The sequence below is a fragment of the Notamacropus eugenii genome, chromosome 6 (genome assembly GCF_028372415.1).
Source record: "Notamacropus eugenii isolate mMacEug1 chromosome 6, mMacEug1.pri_v2, whole genome shotgun sequence".
NCBI lineage: Eukaryota > Metazoa > Chordata > Mammalia > Diprotodontia > Macropodidae > Notamacropus > Notamacropus eugenii.
This window is the reverse complement of record NC_092877.1, coordinates 171,742,858-171,769,611: the sequence shown is the minus strand read 5'-3', so window position 1 is coordinate 171,769,611 and position 26,754 is coordinate 171,742,858.

Genomic DNA, 26,754 nt, shown 5'->3' with positions numbered 1-26,754 from the left:
TGTGCTTGATTCTAACGCTAAAACTAAATCGTCAATTTCAACACTATCCCTAAGCCTAAATGCACTGCATTCTAACCCAAAAGCCATTCCTGACCCTAAGCCTAACCCTAAACCTCGATTTTACCAACACAAGCCTTAACCCTAGTCCTAACCCTACTCCTACCCCTACCCCTAAATGCACTCTAAGCCATACCCTGACGAAAACCAGAACACTAAAAAATGCGCCTGATTCTAACCCTAACCCTCACCCTAAGCCTAACCTTAAGCCTAACCCTGGATTCTACGAAAGCGAACGTTAAACCTAACTCCGACCCTAGCACTATCCTGAAATTCTCTCGATTTTAAGCCTGACCCTAACCCTAACCCTAAGCCTAACCGTAACCCTAAATGCACTGAATTCTAACCATTACTCTAACCCTAAATGTGCTCGATTCAAACCCTAACACTAAATCGTCACTTTGAACACTAACCCAAAGCCTAAATACACTCGATTCTGATCCAAAATGCAATCCTGACCCTAAGCCTAAACCTCAACCTCGATTCTACCATCACTAACCCTAACCCAAATCCTAATTCTGCTGCTACCCCTACCTCTAAATGCACTCTAACCTTAACACTAACCCTAACCCTAACACTAAAAATGCGCGTGATTCTAACCCCTACCCTACCCCTACCCCTAACCCTAACTCTAACGAATTCTAACCATAACTCTAACCCTAAATGTGCTCGATTCTAACCCTAACACTAAATCATCAATCTCATCACTAACTCTAACCCGGAATGCACTCGATTCTAACCCAAAAGGCAATCCTGACCCTAAGCCTAACCCTAAACCTCGATTCTACCACCACAAACCGTAACCCTAATCCTAACCCTACTCCTACCCCTAGCCCTAAATGCACTCTAATCGTAAGCTTACCCCAACCCTAATACTAAAAATGCGCTCGATTCTAAACCGAACCCGAACCCTAACCCTAACCCTAACCCTCGATTCTACGAAAGCTAACCTTAAACCTAACTCTAACACTAACACGATCCTTAAATACTCTCGATTCAAACCCTGACCCTAATAACCCTAACCCTAATCCTAACCCTAAATGCATTAGATTCTAACCATAACTCTAACGCCAATGTGCTCGTTTCTAACCTTAACACTAAATCGTCAACCTCAACACTAACTGTAACCCTAAATGCACTCGATTCTAACCCAAAAGGCAATCCTGACCCTAAGCCTAAGCCTGAACCTCAATTCTACCAACAAAAACCCTAACCCTAATCCTAACCCGACTCCTACTTCTACACCTAAATGCCCTCTAACCCTAACCCTAACCCTAACCTTAAGAATAAATATGCACTTGCTTCTAACCCTAACCCTAAACCCAACCCTAACCCTAACCCGAACCCTAATCCTAACCCTAACCCTAACCGTCGATTCTAAGAAAGCTAACCTAGCTCTAACCCTAACACTATCCTTTAATGGACTCGATTCTAACCCTCACCCTAAACATAACCGTTATCCTAACCCTATCCCTAACCTAAGCGCACTGGATTCTAACCATAACTCTAACCCTAATGTGCTCGAATCTAACCCTAATACTAAATCGTCAATCTCAACACTAACTCTAACCCAAAATGCACTCGATTACAACCCAAAGGCAATCCTGACCTTTAGCCTAACCTTAAACCTCTATTCTAACAACAAACCTTAACCCTAATCCTAACCCTACTCCTACCCCTACCCCTAAATGCACTCTAAGCCATATCCTAACCCCAAACATAACACTAAAATTGCGCCTCATTGTAACCCTAACCCTAACACTAACCTTAACCCGAAGCCTAACCCTCGATTCTAAGAAAGCTAACCCTAAACCTAACTCTAACCCTAACACTATCCTTAAATGCACTCGATTCTAACCCTCACCCTAAACATCACCGTAACCCTAAGCCTAAGCCTAACCCTAAATGCACTGGATTCTAACCATAACTCTAACGGTAATGTTCTTGATTCTAACCCTAACACTAATTCGTCAATCTCGACAGTAACCTTAAGCCTAAATGCACTCGATTCTAACCCAAAGGGCAATCCTGACCCTGAGCCTAACCCTAAACCTCGATTTTACCAACACTAACCCTAACCTTAATTCTAACCGTGCCCCAACCCCTACCGCTAAATGCACTCTAACCATACCCTTAACCCTAACACTAACCGTAACCCTAACGAATTCTAACCATAACTCTATCCCGAAATGTGCTTGATTCTAACGCTAAAACTAAATCGTCAATTTCAACACTATCCCTAAGCCTAAATGCACTGCATTCTAACCCAAAAGCCATTCCTGACCCTAAGCCTAACCCTAAACCTCGATTTTACCAACACAAGCCTTAACCCTAGTCCTAACCCTACTCCTACCCCTACCCCTAAATGCACTCTAAGCCATACCCTGACGAAAACCAGAACACTAAAAAATGCGCCTGATTCTAACCCTAACCCTCACCCTAAGCCTAACCTTAAGCCTAACCCTGGATTCTACGAAAGCGAACGTTAAACCTAACTCCGACCCTAGCACTATCCTGAAATGCTCTCGATTTTAACCCTGACCCTAACCCTAACCCTAAGCCTAACCGTAACCCTAAATGCACTGAATTCTAACCATTACTCTAACCCTAAATGTGCTCGATTCAAACCCTAACACTAAATCGTCACTTTGAACACTAACCCAAAGCCTAAATACACTCGATTCTGATCCAAAATGCAATCCTGACCCTAAGCCTAAACCTCAACCTCGATACTACCATCACTAACCCTAACCCAAATCCTAATTCTGCTGCTACCCCTACCTCTAAATGCACTCTAACCTTAACACTAACCCTAACCCTAACACTAAAAATGCGCGTGATTCTAACCCCTACCCTACCCCTACCCCTAACCCTAACTCTAACGAATTCTAACCATAACTCTAACCCTAAATGTGCTCGATTCTAACCCTAACACTAAATCATCAATCTCATCACTAACTCTAACCCGGAATGCACTCGATTCTAACCCAAAAGGCAATCCTGACCCTAAGCCTAACCCTAAACCTCGATTCTACCACCACAAACCGTAACCCTAATCCTAACCCTACTCCTACCCCTAGCCCTAAATGCACTCTAATCGTAAGCTTACCCCAAAGCTATTACTAAAAATGCGCTCGATTCTAAACCGAACCCGAACCCTAACCCTAACCCTAACCCTCGATTCTATGAAAGCTAACCTTAAACCTAACTCTAACACTAACACGATCCTTAAATACCCTCGATGCAAACCCTGACCCTAATAACCCTAACCCTAATCCTAACCCTAAATGCATTAGATTCTAACCATAACTCTAACGCCAATGTGCTCGTTTCTAACCTTAACACTAAATCGTCAACCTCAACACTAACTGTAACCCTAAATGCACTCGATTCTAACCCAAAAGGCAATCCTGACCCTAAGCCTAAGCCTGAACCTCAATTCTACCAACAAAAACCCTAACCCTAATCCTAACCCGACTCCTACTTCTACACCTAAATGCCCTCTAACCCTAACCCTAACCCTAACCCTAACCTTAAGAATAAATATGCACTTGCTTCTAACCCTAACCCTAAACCCAACCCTAACCCTAACCCGAACCCTAATCCTAACCCTAACCCTAACCGTCGATTCTAAGAAAGCTAACCTAGCTCTAACCCTAACACTATCCTTTAATGGACTCGATTCTAACCCTCACCCTAAACATAACCGTTATCCTAACCCTATCCCTAACCTAAGCGCACTGGATTCTAACCATAACTCTAACCCTAATGTGCTCGATTCTAACCCTAATACTAAATCGTCAATCTCAACACTAACTCTAACCCAAAATGCACTCGATTACAACCCAAAGGCAATCCTGACCTTTAGCCTAACCTTAAACCTCTATTCTAACAACAAACCTTAACCCTAATCCTAACCCTACTCCTACCCCTACCCCTAAATGCACTCTAAGCCATATCCTAACCCCAAACATAACACTAAAATTGCGCCTCATTCTAACCCTAACCCTAACACTAACCTTAACCCGAAGCCTAACCCTCGATTCTAAGAAAGCTAACCCTAAACCTAACTCTAACCCTAACACTATCCTTAAATGCACTCGATTCTAACCCTCACCCTAAACATAACCGTAACCCTAAGCCTAAGCCTAACCCTAAATGCACTGGATTCTAACCATAACTCTAACGCTAATGTTCTTGATTCTAACCCTAACACTAATTCGTCAATCTCGACAGTAACCTTAAGCCTAAATGCACTCGATTCTAACCCAAAGGGCAATCCTGACCCTGAGCCTAACCCTAAACCTCGATTTTACCAACACTAACCCTAACCTTAATTCTAACCGTGCCCCAACCCCTACCGCTAAATGCACTCTAACCATACCCTTAACCCTAACACTAACCGTAACCCTAACGAATTCTAACCATAACTCTATCCCGAAATGTGCTTGATTCTAACGCTAAAACTAAATCGTCAATTTCAACACTATCCCTAAGCCTAAATGCACTGCATTCTAACCCAAAAGCCATTCCTGACCCTAAGCCTAACCCTAAACCTCGATTTTACCAACACAAGCCTTAACCCTAGTCCTAACCCTACTCCTACCCCTACCCCTAAATGCACTCTAAGCCATACCCTGACGAAAACCAGAACACTAAAAATGAGCCTGATTCTAACCCTAACCCTCACCCTAAGCCTAACCTTAAGCCTAACCCTGGATTCTACGAAAGCGAACGTTAAACCTAACTCCGACCCTAGCACTATCCTGAAATGCTCTCGATTTTAACCCTGACCCTAACCCTAAGCCTAACCCTAACCCTAAATGCACTGAATTCTAACCATTACTCTAACCCTAAATGTGCTCGATTCAAACCCTAACACTAAATCGTCACTTTGAACACTAACCCAAAGCCTAAATACACTCGATTCTGATCCAAAATGCAATCCTGACCCTAAGCCTAAACCTCAACCTCGATTCTACCATCACTAACCCTAACCCAAATCCTAATTCTGTTGCTACCCCTACCTCTAAATGCACTCTAACCTTAACACTAACCCTAACCCTAACACTAAAAATGCGCGTGATTCTAACCCCTACCCTACCCCTACCCCTAACCCTAACTCTAACGAATTCTAACCATAACTCTAACCCTAAATGTGCTCGATTCTAACCCTAACACTAAATCATCAATCTCATCACTAACTCTAACCCGGAATGCACTCGATTCTAACCCAAAAGGCAATCCTGAGCCTAAGCCTAACCCTAAACCTCGATTCTACCACCACAAACCGTAAGACTAATCCTAACCCTACTCCTACCCCTAGCCCTAAATGCACTCTAATCGTAAGCTTACCCCAACCCTAATACTAAAAATGCGCTCGATTCTAAACCGAACCCGAACCCTAACCCTAACCCTAACCCTCGATTCTATGAAAGCTAACCTTAAACCTAACTCTAACACTAACACGATCCTTAAATACCCTCGATGCAAACCCTGACCCTAATAATCCTAACCCGAATCCTAACCCTAAATGCATTAGATTCTAACCATAACTCTAAAGCCAATGTGCTCGTTTCTAACGTTAACACTAAATCGTCAACCTCAACACTAACTGTAACCCTAAATGCACTCGATTCTAACCCAAAAGGCAATCCTGACCCTAAGCCTAAGCCTGAACCTCAATTCTACCAACAAAAACCCTAACCCTAATCCTAACCCGACTCCTACTCCTACACCTGAATGCCCTCTAATCCTAACCCTAACCCTAACCTTAACAATAAATATGCCCTTGCTTCTAACCCTAACCCTAAACCCAACCCTAACCCTAACCCGAACCCTAATCCTAACCCTAAACCTAACAGTCGATTCTAAGAAAGCTAACCCTAACCTAACTCTAACCCTAACACTATCATTAAATGGACTCGATTCTAACCCTCACCCTGAACATAACCGTTATCCTTACCCAATCCCTAACCTAAACGCACAGGATTCTAACCATAACTCTAACCTTAATGTGCTCGATTCTAACCCTAATACTAAATCGTCAATCTCAACACTAACTCTAACCCAAAATGCACTCGATTACAACCCAAAAGGCAATCCTGACCATTAGCCTAACCTTAAACCTCTATTCTAACAACACAAACCTTAACCCTAATCCTAACCCTACTCCTACCCCTACCCCTACATGCACTCTAAGCCATACCCTAACCCCAACCATAACACTAAAATTGCGCCTCATTCTAACCCTAACCCTAACACTAACCTTAACCCGAAGCCTAACCCTCGATTCTAAGAAAGCTAACCCTAAACCTAACTCTAACCCTAACACTATCCTTAAATGCACTGGATTCTAACCCTCACCCTAAACATCACCGTAACCCTAAGCCTAAGCCTAACCCTAAATGCACTGGATTCTAACCATAACTCTAACTGTAATGTTCTTGATTCTAACCCTAACACTAATTCGTCAATCTCGACAGTAACCTTAAGCCTAAATGCACTCGATTCTAACCCAAAGGGCAATCCTGACCCTGAGCCTAACCCTAAACCTCGATTTTACCAACACTAACCCTAACCTTAATTCTAACCGTGCCCCAACCCCTACCGCTAAATGCACTCTAACCATACCCTTAACCCTAACACTAACCGTAACCCTAACGAATTCTAACCATAACTCTATCCCGAAATGTGCTTGATTCTAACGCTAAAACTAAATCGTCAATTTCAACACTATCCCTAAGCCTAAATGCACTGCATTCTAACCCAAAAGCCATTCCTGACCCTAAGCCTAACCCTAAACCTCGATTTTACCAACACAAACCTTAACCCTAGTCCTAACCCTACTCCTACCCCTACCCCTAAATGCACTCTAAGCCATACCCTGACGAAAACCAGAACACTAAAAATGCGCCTGATTCTAACCCTAACCCTCACCCTAAGCCTAACCTTAAGCCTAACCCTGGATTCTACGAAAGCGAACGTTAAACCTAACTCCGACCCTAGCACTATCCTGAAATGCTCTCGATTTTAACCCTGACCCTAACCCTAAGCCTAACCCTAACCCTAAATGCACTGAATTCTAACCATTACTCTAACCCTAAATGTGCTCGATTCAAACCCTAACACTAAATCGTCACTTTGAACACTAACCCAAAGCCTAAATACACTCGATTCTGATCCAAAATGCAATCCTGACCCTAAGCCTAAACCTCAACCTCGATTCTACCATCACTAACCCTAACCCAAATCCTAATTCTGCTGCTACCCCTACCTCTAAATGCACTCTAACCTTAACACTAACCCTAACCCTAACACTAAAAATGCGCGTGATTCTAACCCCTACCCTACCCCTACCCCTAACCCTAACTCTAACGAATTCTAACCATAACTCTAACCCTAAATGTGCTCGATTCTAACCCTAACACTAAATCATCAATCTCATCACTAACTCTAACCCGGAATGCACTCGATTCTAACCCAAAAGGCAATCCTGAGCCTAAGCCTAACCCTAAACCTCGATTCTACCACCACAAACCGTAACCCTAATCCTAACCCTACTCCTACCCCTAGCCCTAAATGCACTCTAATCGTAAGCTTACCCCAAAGCTATTACTAAAAATGCGCTCGATTCTAAACCGAACCCGAACCCTAACCCTAACCCTAACCCTCGATTCTATGAAAGCTAACCTTAAACCTAACTCTAACACTAACACGATCCTTAAATACCCTCGATGCAAACCCTGACCCTAATAACCCTAACCCTAATCCTAACCCTAAATGCATTAGATTCTAACCATAACTCTAACGCCAATGTGCTCGTTTCTAACCTTAACACTAAATCGTCAACCTCAACACTAACTGTAACCCTAAATGCACTCGATTCTAACCCAAAAGGCAATCCTGACCCTAAGCCTAAGCCTGAACCTCAATTCTACCAACAAAAACCCTAACCCTAATCCTAACCCGACTCCTACTTCTACACCTAAATGCCCTCTAACCCTAACCCTAACCCTAACCCTAACCTTAAGAATAAATATGCACTTGCTTCTAACCCTAACCCTAAACCCAACCCTAACCCTAACCCGAACCCTAATCCTAACCCTAACCCTAACCGTCGATTCTAAGAAAGCTAACCTAGCTCTAACCCTAACACTATCCTTTAATGGACTCGATTCTAACCCTCACCCTAAACATAACCGTTATCCTAACCCTATCCCTAACCTAAGCGCACTGGATTCTAACCATAACTCTAACCCTAATGTGCTCGATTCTAACCCTAATACTAAATCGTCAATCTCAACACTAACTCTAACCCAAAATGCACTCGATTACAACCCAAAGGCAATCCTGACCTTTAGCCTAACCTTAAACCTCTATTCTAACAACAAACCTTAACCCTAATCCTAACCCTACTCCTACCCCTACCCCTAAATGCACTCTAAGCCATATCCTAACCCCAAACATAACACTAAAATTGCGCCTCATTCTAACCCTAACCCTAACACTAACCTTAACCCGAAGCCTAACCCTCGATTCTAAGAAAGCTAACCCTAAACCTAACTCTAACCCTAACACTATCCTTAAATGCACTCGATTCTAACCCTCACCCTAAACATAACCGTAACCCTAAGCCTAAGCCTAACCCTAAATGCACTGGATTCTAACCATAACTCTAACGCTAATGTTCTTGATTCTAACCCTAACACTAATTCGTCAATCTCGACAGTAACCTTAAGCCTAAATGCACTCGATTCTAACCCAAAGGGCAATCCTGACCCTGAGCCTAACCCTAAACCTCGATTTTACCAACACTAACCCTAACCTTAATTCTAACCGTGCCCCAACCCCTACCGCTAAATGCACTCTAACCATACCCTTAACCCTAACACTAACCGTAACCCTAACGAATTCTAACCATAACTCTATCCCGAAATGTGCTTGATTCTAACGCTAAAACTAAATCGTCAATTTCAACACTATCCCTAAGCCTAAATGCACTGCATTCTAACCCAAAAGCCATTCCTGACCCTAAGCCTAACCCTAAACCTCGATTTTACCAACACAAGCCTTAACCCTAGTCCTAACCCTACTCCTACCCCTACCCCTAAATGCACTCTAAGCCATACCCTGACGAAAACCAGAACACTAAAAATGAGCCTGATTCTAACCCTAACCCTCACCCTAAGCCTAACCTTAAGCCTAACCCTGGATTCTACGAAAGCGAACGTTAAACCTAACTCCGACCCTAGCACTATCCTGAAATGCTCTCGATTTTAACCCTGACCCTAACCCTAAGCCTAACCCTAACCCTAAATGCACTGAATTCTAACCATTACTCTAACCCTAAATGTGCTCGATTCAAACCCTAACACTAAATCGTCACTTTGAACACTAACCCAAAGCCTAAATACACTCGATTCTGATCCAAAATGCAATCCTGACCCTAAGCCTAAACCTCAACCTCGATTCTACCATCACTAACCCTAACCCAAATCCTAATTCTGTTGCTACCCCTACCTCTAAATGCACTCTAACCTTAACACTAACCCTAACCCTAACACTAAAAATGCGCGTGATTCTAACCCCTACCCTACCCCTACCCCTAACCCTAACTCTAACGAATTCTAACCATAACTCTAACCCTAAATGTGCTCGATTCTAACCCTAACACTAAATCATCAATCTCATCACTAACTCTAACCCGGAATGCACTCGATTCTAACCCAAAAGGCAATCCTGACCCTAAGCCTAACCCTAAACCTCGATTCTACCACCACAAACCGTAACCCTAATCCTAACCCTACTCCTACCCCTAGCCCTAAATGCACTCTAATCGTAAGCTTACCCCAACCCTAATACTAAAAATGCGCTCGATTCTAAACCGAACCCGAACCCTAACCCTAACCCTAACCCTCGATTCTATGAAAGCTAACCTTAAACCTAACTCTAACACTAACACGATCCTTAAATACCCTCGATGCAAACCCTGACCCTAATAATCCTAACCCGAATCCTAACCCTAAATGCATTAGATTCTAACCATAACTCTAAAGCCAATGTGCTCGTTTCTAACGTTAACACTAAATCGTCAACCTCAACACTAACTGTAACCCTAAATGCACTCGATTCTAACCCAAAAGGCAATCCTGACCCTAAGCCTAAGCCTGAACCTCAATTCTACCAACAAAAACCCTAACCCTAATCCTAACCCGACTCCTACTCCTACACCTGAATGCCCTCTAATCCTAACCCTAACCCTAACCTTAACAATAAATATGCCCTTGCTTCTAACCCTAACCCTAAACCCAACCCTAACCCTAACCCGAACCCTAATCCTAACCCTAAACCTAACAGTCGATTCTAAGAAAGCTAACCCTAACCTAACTCTAACCCTAACACTATCCTTAAATGGACTCGATTCTAACCCTCACCCTGAACATAACCGTTATCCTTACCCAATCCCTAACCTAAACGCACAGGATTCTAACCATAACTCTAACCTTAATGTGCTCGATTCTAACCCTAATACTAAATCGTCAATCTCAACACTAACTCTAACCCAAAATGCACTCGATTACAACCCAAAAGGCAATCCTGACCATTAGCCTAACCTTAAACCTCTATTCTAACAACACAAACCTTAACCCTAATCCTAACCCTACTCCTACCCCTACCCCTACATGCACTCTAAGCCATACCCTAACCCCAACCATAACACTAAAATTGCGCCTCATTCTAACCCTAACCCTAACACTAACCTTAACCCGAAGCCTAACCCTCGATTCTAAGAAAGCTAACCCTAAACCTAACTCTAACCCTAACACTATCCTTAAATGCACTGGATTCTAACCCTCACCCTAAACATCACCGTAACCCTAAGCCTAAGCCTAACCCTAAATGCACTGGATTCTAACCATAACTCTAACTGTAATGTTCTTGATTCTAACCCTAACACTAATTCGTCAATCTCGACAGTAACCTTAAGCCTAAATGCACTCGATTCTAACCCAAAGGGCAATCCTGACCCTGAGCCTAACCCTAAACCTCGATTTTACCAACACTAACCCTAACCTTAATTCTAACCGTGCCCCAACCCCTACCGCTAAATGCACTCTAACCATACCCTTAACCCTAACACTAACCGTAACCCTAACGAATTCTAACCATAACTCTATCCCGAAATGTGCTTGATTCTAACGCTAAAACTAAATCGTCAATTTCAACACTATCCCTAAGCCTAAATGCACTGCATTCTAACCCAAAAGCCATTCCTGACCCTAAGCCTAACCCTAAACCTCGATTTTACCAACACAAACCTTAACCCTAGTCCTAACCCTACTCCTACCCCTACCCCTAAATGCACTCTAAGCCATACCCTGACGAAAACCAGAACACTAAAAATGCGCCTGATTCTAACCCTAACCCTCACCCTAAGCCTAACCTTAAGCCTAACCCTGGATTCTACGAAAGCGAACGTTAAACCTAACTCCGACCCTAGCACTATCCTGAAATGCTCTCGATTTTAACCCTGACCCTAACCCTAAGCCTAACCCTAACCCTAAATGCACTGAATTCTAACCATTACTCTAACCCTAAATGTGCTCGATTCAAACCCTAACACTAAATCGTCACTTTGAACACTAACCCAAAGCCTAAATACACTCGATTCTGATCCAAAATGCAATCCTGACCCTAAGCCTAAACCTCAACCTCGATTCTACCATCACTAACCCTAACCCAAATCCTAATTCTGCTGCTACCCCTACCTCTAAATGCACTCTAACCTTAACACTAACCCTAACCCTAACACTAAAAATGCGCGTGATTCTAACCCCTACCCTACCCCTACCCCTAACCCTAACTCTAACGAATTCTAACCATAACTCTAACCCTAAATGTGCTCGATTCTAACCCTAACACTAAATCATCAATCTCATCACTAACTCTAACCCGGAATGCACTCGATTCTAACCCAAAAGGCAATCCTGACCCTAAGCCTAACCCTAAACCTCGATTCTACCACCACAAACCGTAACCCTAATCCTAACCCTACTCCTACCCCTAGCCCTAAATGCACTCTAATCGTAAGCTTACCCCAACCCTAATACTAAAAATGCGCTCGATTCTAAACCGAACCCGAACCCTAACCCTAACCCTAACCCTCGATTCTATGAAAGCTAACCTTAAACCTAACTCTAACACTAACACGATCCTTAAATACTCTCGATTCAAACCCTGACCCTAATAACCCTAACCCTAATCCTAACCCTAAATGCATTAGATTCTAACCATAACTCTAACGCCAATGTGCTCGTTTCTAACCTTAACACTAAATCGTCAATCTCAACACTAACTGTAACCCTAAATGCACTCGATTCTAACCCAAAATGCAATCCTGACCCTAAGCCTAAACCTCAACCTCGATTCTACCATCACTAACCCTAACCCAAATCCTAATTCTGCTGCTACCCCTACCTCTAAATGCACTCTAACCTTAACACTAACCCTAACACTAAAAATGCGCGTGATTCTAACCCCTACCCTACCCTACCCCTAACCCTAACTCTAACGAATTCTAACCATAACTCTAACCCTAAATGTGCTCGATTCTAACCCTAACACTAAATCATCAATCTCATCACTAACTCTAACCCGGAATGCACTCGATTCTAACCCAAAAGGCAATCCTGAGCCTAAGCCTAACCCTAAACCTCGATTCTACCACCACAAACCGTAACCCTAATCCTAACCCTACTCCTACCCCTAGCCCTAAATGCACTCTAATCGTAAGCTTACCCCAACCCTAATACTAAAAATGCGCTCGATTCTAAACCGAACCCGAACCCTAACCCTAACCCTAACCCTCGATTCTATGAAAGCTAACCTTAAACCTAACTCTAACACTAACACGATCCTTAAATACTCTCGATTCAAACCCTGACCCTAATAACCCTAACCCTAATCCTAACCCTAAATGCATTAGATTCTAACCATAACTCTAACGCCAATGTGCTCGTTTCTAACCTTAACACTAAATCGTCAACCTCAACAATAACTGTAACCCTAAATGCACTCGATTCTAACCCAAAAGGCAATCCTGACCCTAAGCCTAAGCCTGAACCTCAATTCTACCAACAAAAACCCTAACCCTAATCCTAACCCGACTCCTACTTCTACACCTGAATGCCCTCTAACCCTAACCCTAACCCTAACCTTAAGAATAAATATGCACTTGCTTCTAACCCTAACCCTAAACCCAACCCTAACCCTAACCCGAACCCTAATCCTAACCCTAACCCTAACCGTCGATTCTAAGAAAGCTAACCTAGCTCTAACCCTAACACTATCCTTAAATGGACTCGATTCTAACCCTCACCCTAAACATAACCGTTATCCTACCCCTATCCCTAACCTAAGTGCACTGGATTCTAACCATAACTCTAACCCTAATGTGCTCGATTCTAACCCTAATACTAAATCGTCAATCTCAACACTAACTCTAACCCAAAATGCACTCGATTACAACCCAAAGGCAATCCTGACCTTTAGCCTAACCTTAAACCTCTATTCTAACAACAAACCTTAACCCTAATCCTAACCCTACTCCTAGCCCAACCCCTAAATGCACTCTAAGCCATACCCTAACCCCAACCATAACACTAAAATTGCGCCTCATTCTAACCCTAACACTCACCTTAACCCGAAGCCTAACCCTCGATTCTAAGAAAGCTAACCTTAAACCTAACTCTAACCCTAACACTATCCTTAAATGCACTCGATTCTAACCCTCACCCTAAACATCACCGTAACCCTAAGCCTAAGCCTAACCCTAAATGCACTGGATTCTAACCATAACTCTAACTGTAATGTTCTTGATTCTAACCCTAACACTAATTCGTCAATCTCGACAGTAACCTTAAGCCTAAATGCACTCGATTCTAACCCAAAGGGCAATCCTGACCCTGAGCCTAACCCTAAACCTCGATTTTACCAACACTAACCCTAACCTTAATTCTAACCGTGCCCCAACCCCTACCGCTAAATGCACTCTAACCATACCCTTAACCCTAACACTAACCGTAACCCTAACGAATTCTAACCATAACTCTATCCCGAAATGTGCTTGATTCTAACGCTAAAACTAAATCGTCAATTTCAACACTATCCCTAAGCCTAAATGCACTGCATTCTAACCCAAAAGCCATTCCTGACCTTAAGCCTAACCCTAAACCTCGATTTTACCAACACAAGCCTTAACCCTAGTCCTAACCCTACTCCTACCCCTACCCCTAAAGGCACTCTAAGCCATACCCTGACGAAAACCAGAACACTAAAAAATGCGCCTGATTCTAACCCTAACCCTCACCCTAAGCCTAACGTTAAGCCTAACCCTGGATTCTACGAAAGCGAACGTTAAACCTAACTCCGACCCTAGCACTATCCTGAAATGCTCTCGATTTTAACCCTGACCCTAACCCTAAGCCTAACCGTAACCCTAAATGCACTGAATTCTAACCATTACTCTAACCCTAAATGTGCTCGATTCAAACCCTAACACTAAATCGTCACTTTGAACACTAACCCAAAGCCTAAATACACTCGATTCTGATCCAAAATGCAATCCTGACCCTAAGCCTAAACCTCAACCTCGATTCTACCATCACTAACCCGAACCCAAATCCTAATTCTGCTGCTACCCCTACCTCTAAATGCACTCTAACCTTAACACTAACCCTAACCCTAACACTAAAAATGCGCGTGATTCTAACCCCTACCCTACCCCTACCCCTAACCCTAACTCTAACGAATTCTAACCATAACTCTAACCCTAAATGTGCTCGATTCTAACCCTAACACTAAATCATCAATCTCATCACTAACTCTAACCCGGAATGCACTCGATTCTAACCCAAAAGGCAATCCTGACCCTAAGCCTAACCCTAAACCTCGATTCTACCACCACAAACCGTAACCCTAATCCTAACCCTACTCCTACCCCTAGCCCTAAATGCACTCTAATCGTAAGCTTACCCCAACCCTAATACTAAAAATGCGCTCAATTCTAAACCGAACCCGAACCCTAACCCTAACCCTAACCCTCGATTCTATGAAAGCTAACCTTAAACCTAACTCTAACACTAACACGATCCTTAAATACTCTCGATTCAAACCCTGACCCTAATAACCCTAACCCGAATCCTAACCCTAAATGCATTAGATTCTAACCATAACTCTAACGCCAATGTGCTCGTTTCTAACCTTAACACTAAATCGTCAACCTCAACACTAACTGTAACCCTAAATGCACTCGATTCTAACCCAAAAGGCAATCCTGACCCTAAGCCTAAGCCTGAACCTCAATTCTACCAACAAAAACCCTAACCCTAATCCTAACCCGACTCCTACTCCTACACCTGAATGCCCTCTAACCCTAACCCTAACCCTAACCTTAAGAATAAATATGCCCTTGCTTCTAACCCTAACCCTAAACCCAACCCTAACCCTAACCCGAACCCTAATCCTAACCCTAACCCTAACCGTCGATTCTAAGAAAGCTAACCCTAACCTAACTCTAACCCTAACACTATCCTTAAATGCACTCGATTCTAACCCTCACCCTAAACATCACCGTAACCCTAAGCCTAAGCCTAACCCTAAATGCACTGGATTCTAACCATAACTCTAACTGTAATGTTCTTGATTCTAACCCTAACACTAATTCGTCAATCTCGACAGTAACCTTAAGCCTAAATGCACTCGATTCTAACCCAAAGGGCAATCCTGACCCTGAGCCTAACCCTAAACCTCGATTTTACCAACACTAACCCTAACCTTAATTCTAACCGTACCCCAACCCCTACCGCTAAATGCACTCTAACCATACCCTTAACCCTAACACTAACCGTAACCCTAACGAATTCTAACCATAACTCTATCCCGAAATGTGCTTGATTCTAACGCTAAAACTAAATCGTCAATTTCAACACTTTCCCTAAGCCTAAATGCACTGCATTCTAACCCAAAAGCCATTCCTGACCCTAAGCCTAACCCTAAACCTCGATTTTACCAACACAAGCCTTAACCCTAGTCCTAACCCTACTCCTACCCCTACCCCTAAATGCACTCTAAGCCATACCCTGACGAAAACCAGAACACTAAAAATGCGCCTGATTCTAACCCTAACCCTCACCCTAAGCCTAACCTTAAGCCTAACCCTGGATTCTACGAAAGCGAACGTTAAACCTAACTCCGACCCTAGCACTATCCTGAAATGCTCTCGATTTTAACCCTGACCCTAACCTTAAGCCTAACCCTAACCCTAAATGCACTGAATTCTAACCATTACTCTAACCCTAAATGTGCTCGATTCAAACCCTAACACTAAATCGTCACTTTGAACACTAACCCAAAGCCTAAATACACTCGATTCTGATCCAAAATGCAATCCTGACCCTAAGCCTAAACCTCAACCTCGATTCTACCATCACTAACCCTAACCCAAATCCTAATTCTGCTGCTACCCCTACCTCTAAATGCACTCTAACCTTAACACTAACCCTAACCCTAACACTAAAAATGCGCGTGATTCTAACCCCTACCCTACCCCTACCCCTAACCCTAACTCTAACGAATTCTAACCATAACTCTAACCCTAAATGTGCTCGATTCTAACCCTAACACTAAATCATCAATCTCATCACTAACTCTAACCCGGAATGCACTCGATTCTAACCCAAAAGGCAATCCTGACCCTAAGCCTAACCCTAAACCTCGATTCTACCACCACAAACCGTAACCCTAATCCTAACCCTACTCCTACCCCTAGCCCTAAATGCACTCTAATCGTAAGCTTACCCCAAAGCTATTACTAAAAATGCGCTCGATTCTAAACCGAACCCGAACCCTAACCCTAACCCTAACCCTCGATTCTATGAAAGCTAACCTTAAACCTAACTCTAACACTAACACGATCCTTAAATACCCTCGATGCAAACCCTGACCCTAATAACCCTAACCCGAATCCTAACCCTAAATGCATTAGATTCTAACCATAACTCTAAAGCCAATGTGCTCGTTTCTAACCTTAACACTAAATCGTCAACCTCAACACTAACTGTAACCCTAAATGCACTCGATTCTAACCCAAAAGGCAATCCTGACCCTAAGCCTAAGCCTGAACCTCAATTCTACCAACAAAAACCCTAACCCTAATCCTAACCCGACTCCTACTCCTACACCTGAATGCCCTCTAACCCTAACCCTAACCTTAACAATAAATATGCCCTTGCTTCTAACCCTAACCCTAAACCTAACCCTAACCCTAACTCGAACCCTAATCCTAACCCTAACCCTAACCGTCGATTCTAAGAAAGCTAACCTAGCTCTAACCCTAACACTATCCTTAAATGGACTCGATTCTAACCCTCACCCTAAACATAACCGTTATCCTAACCCTATCCCTAACCTAAACGCACTGGATTCTAATCATAACTCTAACCCTAATGTGCTCGATTCTAACCCTAATACTAAATCGTCAATCTCAACACTAACTCTAACCCAAAATGCACTCGATTACCACCCAAAAGGCAATCCTGACCATTAGCCTAACCTTAAACCTCTATTCTAACAACACAAACCTTAACCCTAATCCTAACCCTACTCCTACCCCTACCCCTAAATGCACTCTAAGCCATACCCTAACCCCAACCATAACACTAAAATTGCGCCTCATTCTAACCCTAACCCTAACACTAACCTTAATCCGAAGCCTAACCCTCGATTCTAAGAAAGCTAACCCTAAACCTAACTCTAACCCTAACACTATCCTTAAAAGCACTCGATTCTAACCCCCACCCTAAACATAACCGTAACCCTAAGCCTAAGCCTAACCCTAAATACACTGGATTCTAACCATAACTCTAACTGTAATGTTCTTGATTCTAACCCTAACACTAATTCGTCAATCTCGACAGTAACCTTAATCCTAAATGCACTCGATTCTAACCCAAAGGGCAATCCTGACCCTGAGCCTAACCCTAAACCTCGATTTTACCAACACTAACCCTAACCTTAATTCTAACCGTGCCCCAACCCCTACCGCTAAATGCACTCTAACCATACCCTTAACCTTAACACTAACCGTAACCCTAACGAATTCTAACCATAACTCTATCCCGAAATGTGCTTGATTCTAACGCTAAAACTAAATCGTCAATTTCAACACTATCCCTAAGCCTAAATGCACTGCATTCTAACCCAAAAGCCATTCCTGACCCTAAGGCTAACCCTAAACCTCGATTTTACCAACACAAACCTTAACGCTAGTCCTAACCCTACTCCTACCCCTACCCCTAAAGGCACTCTAAGCCATACCCTGACGAAAACCAGAACACTAAAAATGCGCCTGATTCTAACCCTAACCCTCACCCTAAGCCTAACCTTAAGCCTAACCCTGGATTCTACGAAAGCGAACGTTAAACCTAACTCCGACCCTAGCACTATCCTGAAATGCTCTCGATTTTAACCCTGACCCTAACCCTAACCCTAACCCTAACCCTAAATGCACTGAATTCTAACCATTACTCTAACCCTAAATGTGCTCGATTCAAACCCTAACACTAAATCGTCACTTTGAACACTAACCCAAAGCCTAAATACACTCGATTCTGATCCAAAATGCAATCCTGACCCTAAGCCTAAACCTCAACCTCGATACTACCATCACTAACCCTAACCCAAATCCTAATTCTGCTGCTACCCCTACCTCTAAATGCACTCTAACCTTAACACTAACCCTAACCCTAACACTAAAAATGCGCGTGATTCTAACCCCTACCCTACCCCTACCCCTAACCCTAACTCTAACGAATTCTAACCATAACTCTAACCCTAAATGTGCTCGATTCTAACCCTAACACTAAATCATCAATCTCATCACTAACTCTAACCCGGAATGCACTCGATTCTAACCCAAAAGGCAATCCTGACCCTAAGCCTAACCCTAAACCTCGATTCTACCACCACAAACCGTAACCCTAATCCTAACCCTACTCCTACCCCTACCCTAAATGCACTCTAATCGTAAGCTTACCCCAACCCTAATACTAAAAATGCGCTCGATTCTAAACCGAACCCGAACCCTAACCCTAACCCTAACCCTCGATTCTACGAAAGCTAACCTTAAACCTAACTCTAACACTAACACGATCCTTAAATACTCTCGATTCAAACCCTGACCCTAATAACCCTAACCCTAATCCTAACCCTAAATGCATTAGATTCTAACCATAACTCTAACGCCAATGTGCTCGTTTCTAACCTTAACACTAAATCGTCAACCTCAACACTAACTGTAACCCTAAATGCACTCGATTCTAACCCAAAATGCAATCCTGACCCTAAGCCTAAACCTCAACCTCGATTCTACCATCACTAACCCTAACCCAAATCCTAATTCTGCTGCTACCCCTACCTCTAAATGCACTCTAACCTTAACACTAACCCTAACCGTAACACTAAAAATGCGCGTGATTCTAACCCCTACCCTACCCCTACCCCTAACCCTAACTCTAACGAATTCTAACCATAACTCTAACCCTAAATGTGCTCGATTCTAACCCTAACACTAAATCATCAATCTCATCACTAACTCTAACCCGGAATGCACTCGATTCTAACCCAAAAGGCAATCCTGACCCTAAGCCTAACCCTAAACCTCGATTCTACCACCACAAACCGTAACCCTAATCCTAACCCTACTCCTACCCCTAGCCCTAAATGCACTCTAATCGTAAGCTTACCCCAACCCTAATACTAAAAATGCGCTCGATTCTAAACCGAACCCGAACCCTAACCCTAACCCTAACCCTCGATTCTATGAAAGCTAACCTTAAACCTAACTCTAACACTAACACGATCCTTAAATACTCTCGATTCAAACCCTGACCCTAATAACCCTAACCCGAATCCTAACCCTAAATGCATTAGATTCTAACCATAACTCTAACGCCAATGTGCTCGTTTCTAACCTTAACACTAAATCGTCAACCTCAACACTAACTGTAACCCTAAATGCACTCGATTCTAACCCAAAAGGCAATCCTGACCCTAAGCCTAAGCCTGAACCTCAATTCTACCAACAAAAACCCTAACCCTAATCCTAACCCGACTCCTACTCCTACACCTGAATGCCCTCTAACCCTAACCCTAACCCTAACCTTAAGAATAAATATGCCCTTGCTTCTAACCCTAACCCTAAACCCAACCCTAACCCTAACCCGAACCCTAATCCTAACCCTAACCCTAACCGTCGATTCTAAGAAAGCTAACCCTAACCTAACTCTAACCCTAACACTATCCTGAAATGGACTCGATTCTAACCCTCACCCTAAACATAACCGTTATCCTAACCCAATCCCTAACCTAAACGCACTGGATTCTAACCATAACTCTAACCTTAATGTGCTCGATTCTAACCCTAATACTAAATCGTCAATCTCAACACTAACTCTAACCCAAAATGCACTCGATTACAACCCAAAAGGCAATCCTGACGATTAGCCTAACCTTAAACCTCTATTCTAACAACACAAACCTTAACCCTAATCCTAACCCTACTCCTACCCCTACCCCTAAATGCACTCTAAGCCATACCCTAACCCCAACCATAACACTAAAATTGCGCCTCATTCTAACCCTAACCCTAACACTAACCTTAACCCGAAGCCTAACCCTCGATTCTAAGAAAGCTAACCCTAAACCTAACTCTAACCCTAACACTATCCTTAAATGCACTCGATTCTAACCCTCACCCTAAACATCACCGTAACCCTAAGCCTAAGCCTAACCCTAAATGCACTGGATTCTAACCATAACTCTAACTGTAATGTTCTTGATTCTAACCCTAACACTAATTCGTCAATCTCGACAGTAACCTTAAGCCTAAATGCACTCGATTCTAACCCAAAGGGCAATCCTGACCCTGAGCCTAACCCTAAACCTCGATTTTACCAACACTAACCCTAACCTTAATTCTAACCGTACCCCAACCCCTACCGCTAAATGCACTCTAACCATACCCTTAACCCTAACACTAACCGTAACCCTAACGAATTCTAACCATAACTCTATCCCGAAATGTGCTTGATTCTAACGCTAAAACTAAATCGTCAATTTCAACACTATCCCTAAGCCTAAATGCACTGCATTCTAACCCAAAAGCCATTCCTGACCCTAAGCCTAACCCTAAACCTCGATTTTACCAACACAAGCCTTAACCCTAGTCCTAACCCTACTCCTACCCCTACCCCTAAATGCACTCTAAGCCATACCCTGACGAAAACCAGAACACTAAAAATGCGCCTGATTCTAACCCTAACCCTCACCCTAAGCCTAACCTTAAGCCTAACCCTGGATTCTACGAAAGCGAACGTTAAACCTAACTCCGACCCTAGCACTATCCTGAAATGCTCTCGATTTTAACCCTGACCCTAACCTTAAGCCTAACCCTAACCCTAAATGCACTGAATTCTAACCATTACTCTAACCCTAAATGTGCTCGATTCAAACCCTAACACTAAATCGTCACTTTGAACACTAACCCAAAGCCTAAATACACTCGATTCTGATCCAAAATGCAATCCTGACCCTAAGCCTAAACCTCAACCTCGATTCTACCATCACTAACCCTAACCCAAATCCTAATTCTGCTGCTACCCCTACCTCTAAATGCACTCTAACCTTAACACTAACCCTAACCCTAACACTAAAAATGCGCGTGATTCTAACCCCTACCCTACCCCTACCCCTAACCCTAACTCTAACGAATTCTAACCATAACTCTAACCCTAAATGTGCTCGATTCTAACCCTAACACTAAATCATCAATCTCATCACTAACTCTAACCCGGAATGCACTCGATTCTAACCCAAAAGGCAATCCTGACCCTAAGCCTAACCCTAAACCTCGATTCTACCACCACAAACCGTAACCCTAATCCTAACCCTACTCCTACCCCTAGCCCTAAATGCACTCTAATCGTAAGCTTACCCCAAAGCTATTACTAAAAATGCGCTCGATTCTAAACCGAACCCGAACCCTAACCCTAACCCTAACCCTCGATTCTATGAAAGCTAACCTTAAACCTAACTCTAACACTAACACGATCCTTAAATACCCTCGATGCAAACCCTGACCCTAATAACCCTAACCCGAATCCTAACCCTAAATGCATTAGATTCTAACCATAACTCTAAAGCCAATGTGCTCGTTTCTAACCTTAACACTAAATCGTCAACCTCAACACTAACTGTAACCCTAAATGCACTCGATTCTAACCCAAAAGGCAATCCTGACCCTAAGCCTAAGCCTGAACCTCAATTCTACCAACAAAAACCCTAACCCTAATCCTAACCCGACTCCTACTCCTACACCTGAATGCCCTCTAACCCTAACCCTAACCTTAACAATAAATATGCCCTTGCTTCTAACCCTAACCCTAAACCCAACCCTAACCCTAACCCGAACCCTAATCCTAACCCTAACCCTAACCGTCGATTCTAAGAAAGCTAACCTAGCTCTAACCCTAACACTATCCTTAAATGGACTCGATTCTAACCCTCACCCTAAACATAACCGTTATCCTAACCCTATCCCTAACCTAAACGCACTGGATTCTAATCATAACTCTAACCCTAATGTGCTCGATTCTAACCCTAATACTAAATCGTCAATCTCAACACTAACTCTAACCCAAAATGCACTCGATTACCACCCAAAAGGCAATCCTGACCATTAGCCTAACCTTAAACCTCTATTCTAACAACACAAACCTTAACCCTAATCCTAACCCTACTCCTACCCCTACCCCTAAATGCACTCTAAGCCATACCCTAACCCCAACCATAACACTAAAATTGCGCCTCATTCTAACCCTAACCCTAACACTAACCTTAATCCGAAGCCTAACCCTCGATTCTAAGAAAGCTAACCCTAAACCTAACTCTAACCCTAACACTATCCTTAAAAGCACTCGATTCTAACCCCCACCCTAAACATAACCGTAACCCTAAGCCTAAGCCTAACCCTAAATACACTGGATTCTAACCATAACTCTAACTGTAATGTTCTTGATTCTAACCCTAACACTAATTCGTCAATCTCGACAGTAACCTTAATCCTAAATGCACTCGATTCTAACCCAAAGGGCAATCCTGACCCTGAGCCTAACCCTAAACCTCGATTTTACCAACACTAACCCTAACCTTAATTCTAACCGTGCCCCAACCCCTACCGCTAAATGCACTCTAACCATACCCTTAACCTTAACACTAACCGTAACCCTAACGAATTCTAACCATAACTCTATCCCGAAATGTGCTTGATTCTAACGCTAAAACTAAATCGTCAATTTCAACACTATCCCTAAGCCTAAATGCACTGCATTCTAACCCAAAAGCCATTCCTGACCCTAAGGCTAACCCTAAACCTCGATTTTACCAACACAAACCTTAACGCTAGTCCTAACCCTACTCCTACCCCTACCCCTAAAGGCACTCTAAGCCATACCCTGACGAAAACCAGAACACTAAAAATGCGCCTGATTCTAACCCTAACCCTCACCCTAAGCCTAACCTTAAGCCTAACCCTGGATTCTACGAAAGCGAACGTTAAACCTAACTCCGACCCTAGCACTATCCTGAAATGCTCTCGATTTTAACCCTGACCCTAACCCTAACCCTAACCCTAACCCTAAATGCACTGAATTCTAACCATTACTCTAACCCTAAATGTGCTCGATTCAAACCCTAACACTAAATCGTCACTTTGAACACTAACCCAAAGCCTAAATACACTCGATTCTGATCCAAAATGCAATCCTGACCCTAAGCCTAAACCTCAACCTCGATACTACCATCACTAACCCTAACCCAAATCCTAATTCTGCTGCTACCCCTACCTCTAAATGCACTCTAACCTTAACACTAACCCTAACCCTAACACTAAAAATGCGCGTGATTCTAACCCCTACCCTACCCCTACCCCTAACCCTAACTCTAACGAATTCTAACCATAACTCTAACCCTAAATGTGCTCGATTCTAACCCTAACACTAAATCATCAATCTCATCACTAACTCTAACCCGGAATGCACTCGATTCTAACCCAAAAGGCAATCCTGACCCTAAGCCTAACCCTAAACCTCGATTCTACCACCACAAACCGTAACCCTAATCCTAACCCTACTCCTACCCCTACCCTAAATGCACTCTAATCGTAAGCTTACCCCAACCCTAATACTAAAAATGCGCTCGATTCTAAACCGAACCCGAACCCTAACCCTAACCCTAACCCTCGATTCTACGAAAGCTAACCTTAAACCTAACTCTAACACTAACACGATCCTTAAATACTCTCGATTCAAACCCTGACCCTAATAACCCTAACCCGAATCCTAACCCTAAATGCATTAGATTCTAACCATAACTCTAACGCCAATGTGCTCGTTTCTAACCTTAACACTAAATCGTCAACCTCAACACTAACTGTAACCCTAAATGCACTCGATTCTAACCCAAAAGGCAATCCTGACCCTAAGCCTAACCCTAAACCTCGATTCTACCACCACAAACCGTAACCCTAATCCTAACCCTACTCCTACCCCTAGCCCTAAATGCACTCTAATCGTAAGCTTACCCCAACCCTAATACTAAAAATGCGCTCGATTCTAAACCGAACCCGAACCCTAACCCTAACCCTCGATTCTACGAAAGCTAACCTTAAACCTAACTCTAACACTAACACGATCCTTAAATACTCTCGATTCAAACCCTGACCCTAATAACCCTAACCCGAATCCTAACCCTAAATGCATTAGATTCTAACCATAACTCTAACGCCAATGTGCTCGTTTCTAACCTTAACACTAAATCGTCAACCTCAACACTAACTGTAACCCTAAATGCACTCGATTCTAACCCAAAAGGCAATCCTGACCCTAAGCCTAAGCCTGAACCTCAATTCTACCAACAAAAACCCTAACCCTAATTCTAACCCGACTCCTACTTCTACACCTGAATGCCCTCTAACCCTAACCCTAACCCTAACCTTAACAATAAATATGCACTTGCTTCTAACCCTAACCCTAAACCCAACCCTAACCCTAACCCGAACCCTAATCCTAACCCTAACCCTAACCGTCGATTCTAAGAAAGCTAACCTAGCTCTAACCCTAACACTATCCTTAAATGGACTCGATTCTAACCCTCACCCTAAACATAACCGTTATCCTACCCCTATCCCTAACCTAAGTGCACTGAATTCTAACCATAACTCTAACCCTAATGTGCTCGATTCTAACCCTAATACTAAATCGTCAATCTCAACACTATCTCTAACCCAAAATGCACTCGATTACAACCCAAAGGCAATCCTGACCTTTAGCCTAACCTTAAACCTCTATTCTAACAACAAACCTTAACCCTAATCCTAACCCTACTCCTACCCCTACCCCTAAATGCACCCTAAGCCATACCCTAACCCCAACCATAACACTAAAATTGCGCCTCATTCTAACCCTAACCCTAACACTAACCTTAACCCGAAGCCTAACCTTCGATTCTAAGAAAGCTAACCCTAAACCTAACTCTAACCCTAACACTATCCTTAAATGCACTCGATTCTAACCCTCACCCTAAACATAACCGTAACCCTAAGCCTAAGCCTAACCCTAAATGCACTGGATTCTAACCATAACTCTAACTGTAATGTTCTTGATTCTAACCCTAACACTAATTCGTCAATCTCGACAGTAACCTTAAGCCTAAATGCACTCGATTCTAACCCAAAGGGCAATCCTGACCCTGAGCCTAACCCTAAACCTCGATTTTACCAACACTAACCCTAACCTTAATTCTAACCGTACCCCAACCCCTACCGCTAAATGCACTCTAACCATACCCTTAACCCTAACACTAACCGTAACCCTAACGAATTCTAACCATAACTCTATCCCGAAATGTGCTTGATTCTAACGCTAAAACTAAATCGTCAATTTCAACACTATCCCTAAGCCTAAATGCACTGCATTCTAACCCAAAAGCCATTCCTGACCCTAAGCCTAACCCTAAACCTCGATTTTACCAACACAAGCCTTAACCCTAGTCCTAACCCTACTCCTACCCCTACCCCTAAATGCACTCTAAGCCATACCCTGACGAAAACCAGAACACTAAAAATGCGCCTGATTCTAACCCTAACCCTCACCCTAAGCCTAACCTTAAGCCTAACCCTGGATTCTACGAAAGCGAACGTTAAACCTAACTCCGACCCTAGCACTATCCTGAAATGCTCTCGATTTTAACCCTGACCCTAACCTTAAGCCTAACCCTAACCCTAAATGCACTGAATTCTAACCATTACTCTAACCCTAAATGTGCTCGATTCAAACCCTAACACTAAATCGTCACTTTGAACACTAACCCAAAGCCTAAATACACTCGATTCTGATCCAAAATGCAATCCTGACCCTAAGCCTAAACCTCAACCTCGATTCTACCATCACTAACCCTAACCCAAATCCTAATTCTGCTGCTACCCCTACCTCTAAATGCACTCTAACCTTAACACTAACCCTAACCCTAACACTAAAAATGCGCGTGATTCTAACCCCTACCCTACCCCTACCCCTAACC